Raw genomic sequence first — 5,000 nt, forward strand, 5'->3', positions numbered from 1 at the left:
GACGCCTTCCATTCTGAAAAAAAAGCTGCAGGTTCATTCAGAGCCGGTTTCTCTGCTGCTGCGCGGCGGACGATTAGCATTCCAGAGGCCACGCGCCGCGTGTGCCCAGTGCTCTGTCTTCCAGGTGCGTCAGGCACCGGGTTCCTCTTCATATATATTTATGTGTGTTGAACCGGTTCAGGTGAGAGGAAGCGGTCGTGTCACTCAAACACATCTCCGGCGTTTCCTCCCCCCCATCCTCGGACGCGTGTTCGGTGCGTCTCGGATGCGGCTAATGGTTTGAATCCCCGGAGCCTCTTCGTGGCGCACTCAGACTGAGCGATTCGGCCACTTAGAGATCCACTCCGGGGGTTATTCCTAGTTTGAATAACTCTCCAGACGCGTTGAATAGGATCCGTCCGTCTGGAGTCCAACGTGTAGCCGCGTACAGACGTCACCGATTCCTCCCAGCAGCTTCTTCTCGTTCTACAACTGGTCTGAGGTCAGAATAACGTGGAGGACGGACACATTTCCTCTGGGCTTGTTTGGTTTGACCGTTCCGGGCTACCGTAGGAACCACGTGGCGGATATGAAGGACTCATGAAGTGTCTTTGCGACGCTGCCGGGTTCCATCGTCTCTTCTCCACCCGGTCACCTGACCTCGCTGCAACGGTGCAGCGCGAGGCCGCACAATGACGCACAATGACGCACAATGACGCCCATCGGCCCGCTGAGTCCGACTGCTGCCGTGTGCGTTCCCCTTTTGTGTGTGTCTGTCTTTTGTGTGAAGCCGAAAACAAATGCTCCCTGTGACACACTCTCTCTCACACACACTCCAAGTCGCCATCTTGGTTTTTGACTGTCGCCATCTTGGTTTTTGACTGTCGCCATCTTGGTTTTTGACTGTCGCCATCTTGGTTTTTGACCGTCGCCATCTTGGTTTTTGACCGTCGCCATCTTGGTTTTTGACCGTCGCCATCTTGGTTTTTGACTGTGGCCATCTTGGTTTTTGACTGTGGCCATCTTGGTTTTTGACTGTGGCCATCTTGGTTTTTGACTGTGGCCATCTTGGTTTTTGACTGTGGCCATCTTGGTTTTTGACTGTGGCCATCTTGGTTTTTGACTGTGGCCATCTTGGTTTTTGACTGTGGCCATCTTGGTTTTTGACTGTGGCCATCTCAGTTTTACGTCAAGTTTCCTGGCTGGTTCGATGCTGAGGTTTTAAATGCAGATTTAAAAGGAGCTGCTGTGTTGCATCATGGGTAATGTAGGCTCTGAGATCCTGACAGCGTGGAGTTGTGATTCCTCTCTTCCTGTGAGCAGAAGAGTTGTGCGGCAGGATTTGATTCAGTCAGAGTGAAGGGTTAGGACGGCCCTCCATTGTTGCAGCAGAGATGTTGGATTAAGATGTTTGTTTGTTTGTTTGTTTGTTTTTTGTTGCAGATCAACATTCTCTCTCACGACATGTTGAGCAGGAGGATTTTTTTTTCTTTCTTTGGTACTGACAAAGAAGTCAGTGACGAGGAAACTTTATATTCTTTAGGATAAAAAGCTGCACTCATGGGACGCCTCGAGGCAAGACACACACACACACACACACACACACACACACACACACACACACACACACACACAGCTGTTGAGGAAAGTGATGATGTAATGAGGATGAAAAATGGGGAAAATAACATCTCCTCTTGAATTTGAGGTTTTCAAGGCAACGTTGCCTCTTGTGTGTCCGCACACACACACACACACACACACACACACGCGCCATGACTGATTACATGTCGAGGCCCTCCACTCCCACTGGGTTTCGTCTCTTACTGGTTTTCCTGTCGGTCTGAACTGGGGGAGGCGTGTCAGAGGAACTGGGACAGTGACGCATCGCATCACATCTCTACATGTGATCCCTGCATCCCAGAGCCCAGACCACCAACCTGCACCAGTAGAGTGTGTGTGTGTGTGTGTGTGTGTGTGTGTGTCTGTGTCTGTCAGGTCACATGATTCTGCCGGATGACTTGTTGCAATCGCGCTGAGGTCGACACGTTTAATTGTGGGAGACGAGGTCCCAAAGGGGAGAGAGACACACACACACACACACACACACACACACACACACACACACACACACACACCATGGCATTCCTGGGCGCTGGCTGACCTGTTTACTAACCACATTAGCAGAAACAGAACTGAGTCGAATGGAGCAGAGATTCTCCCGATGGCTTCCTCCTCCTCTTCCTCTTCCTCCTCCTCCTTGTGGTTCACACGTTCTTCACTTTATTTATTTCAATATATTTAATATAATCCTTCTGACAAACTAACCGAGACCTTTAACCTGCAGCTCATCATCACGTTCAGACGCCGAGTCAAAAACGATGTGAAAATATTGTTAAAGAGCTGAAACGAGCAAAAGTTCTGCAGCTTTAAGAACAGTTGACTTCATTATTTAATATTTGAATAATAACTTTGTTCTTTGACTTTGTCTTCAGACCAGAAAAACACGCTTTATTAAATTTTTTTTTTTTTTGCTTTAAACCTTTTTTTATGCTAAACTCCACCCGTCTGGCACGCCAAGTAGGTAAAAACAAACACCGTGTGTGTGTGTGTGTGTGTGTGTGTGTGTGTGTTTTATTCACCGTTCATTAAAGTGTCCGTTTCATAGCACTTCATCTGCATTCACCCTCAGTGAAACACACACACACACACACACACACACACACACACACACACACACACACTCTCTGAAGTGACTGAGATCTTTTGCATAACTTCCTTCCAGGATGTAAACTCATCTCATCATCATCATCCTCCTCTTCTTCATCATCTAGCCAACAGTGGAGACAGTTCCAAAGTAACCATGACAACGACTCCACAGAGCGAGCGCTCTCTCTCTCTCTCTCTCTCTCTCTCTCTCTCTCTCTCTCTCTCTCTCTCTCTCTCTCTCTCTCTCTCTCTCTCTCTCTCTCTCTCGGGAGCATTAGTGTGGAGTCAAGTCTCACAATTTTAATTTGTGAAATTGTCACATTTTTAACCACAAGATGTGAGTGCAGGTTGCTCATCATGTAGCCGTCCGTTAGCTCCCGCTGATTGGCTGTTAGTGGGCGGGAGGGGCGGGGCTTAACCTCCCTCAGAACAGACTGAGGCAGACTGTGCACAGTGGGAGGTCTGTGTGTGTGTGTGTCTGTGTATACTTAAGTCTATATGGCTGAGCAGACGTAGCGGTAATAGCATTAGCTGCTCTAACGGCATGCAGGAATGATGAGTTTGGTTAAGGACCGTAATGCATACCGTCACACACACACACACACACACACACACACACACACACACACACACACACACACACACACACACACACACACACACACACACACACACACATCAGAAGTGCTTCTATGAATCCAAACTGCATTAAATGTTTTTATACAACATGGCTGCGTGTCTGTTTTGACTCACAACATGAAGAGGTTTCAATGCACGGAGGAGTCGCAGCTAAGAGGGAAATTTGGATGGTTTCCCAGATTGCGTTTAAAAACCCGACATCCTTGTGTTTCTGGAGTTGATCCTGGACGTCCACGTTGCTCAACATGAACAGATTTGCTGTCTTTCTTTCTGTATCGGAAGGAACTTTGTTTTCTCGGCTGGAAGCAGCAACTTCATCGCTAAGCTAACAGCCTCCTGGCTCCTTGCACATTTAAATCTGCCTCTTGGAAAATAGCCTTTTGGCTAACACCAATACTTTCAACAGAAATGTTTATATTAATGTGCATTGTCCCCTTATTTAATAAACTCATTAATCATCCCCTTTTAAGAGGGAATTGAAACTAGCAGCTGCCTCGCTGAAAAGAAACGAGCGACCGCAGACTAGCTTAACGCTAGCTAACGTTCAAAGCTCCAGCTAACGGTCAAGGCACTAGCTAACGGTCAAGGCACTAGCTAACGGTCAAGGCGCTAGCTAAGGGTCAAAGCACTAGCTAACGGCGTCTGTGGTAGTTCACACAACGAGAGATCCTCTTGGCTCTACTTGTAGATGTAAAAAAGTTCCCTCCCTGTTCCTCTTTCTCTCTCTGGCTCTTTCATATTAATTTGGAGTATCAGTGCCGAGTGGCACTTTCTTTCTTTTTCTTTTTTTTTTCGAGTGGATTCCTCGGCGCGTTGCCATGACAGCGCTCTCAATCGCTCCGCGACACACATTTCAATTTTTTGTTTCTTGGGGCTCGTCTCGTTCTCTCCTTCCACTCGCTGTCTGAAAGTCAAGATGACCTAAAGGAAGAGAACACACCTGCTCACGTATCATCTGTTCTATACTCCTCTGGTTGTATAGAAGTCTATGCTTCATGTGTTAAAGCTGCATTCTCTCTCCTGACCACCAGGGGGCGACTCCTCTGGTTGTATAGAAGTCTATGCTTCATGTGTTGAAGCTGCATTCTCTCTCCTGACCACCAGGGGGCGACTCCTCTGGTTGTATAGAAGTCTATGCTTCATGTGTTAGAGCTGCATTCTCTCTCCTGACCACCAGGGGGCGACTCCTCTGGTTGTATAGAAGTCTATGCTTCATGTGTTAAAGCTGCATTCTCTCTCCTGACCACCAGGGGGCGACTCCTCTGGTTGTATAGAAGTCTATGCTTCATGTGTTAAAGCTGCATTCTCTCTCCTGACCACCAGGGGGCGACTCCTCTGGTTGTATAGAAGTCTGTGCTTCATGTGTTGAAGCTGCATTCTCTCTCCTGACCACCAGGGGGCGACTCCTCTGGTTGTATAGAAGTCTATGTGTGGTTGCGAGAATATACTGTGAAAAAAAGGGAGGGGCCAGGAAGACGTGACAAATGAGATGAAGAACTGAGGAGGAGGAGGAGATTTATTATTAAACAGCCGTGGTGTTTGATTATTTACAACCGCTGGAGGAGGGGAAGCTCCATCGCGACTCTTGAGATGTGAGCGACGTGAACACACACATTTTGTACATGATGATGATGATGATGATGATGAGTGTGTGTGTGTATTCAGACTTTCGCACA

General features: G+C 47.6%; 1 protein-coding gene across 2 annotated transcripts in view; it reads left to right on the forward strand.

Moving 5' to 3' along the window:
• Positions 1–5,000, forward strand: part of zgc:109889 (uncharacterized protein LOC553542 homolog) — a 19,859-nt gene that overhangs the window by 2,181 nt on the left and 12,678 nt on the right. The window lies entirely within an intron of this gene.

Source organism: Clinocottus analis, unplaced genomic scaffold (genome assembly GCF_023055335.1).
Source record: "Clinocottus analis isolate CAN_PGR_092001 unplaced genomic scaffold, fCliAna1.0.p SCAF_21, whole genome shotgun sequence".
Lineage (NCBI taxonomy): Eukaryota > Metazoa > Chordata > Actinopteri > Perciformes > Cottidae > Clinocottus > Clinocottus analis.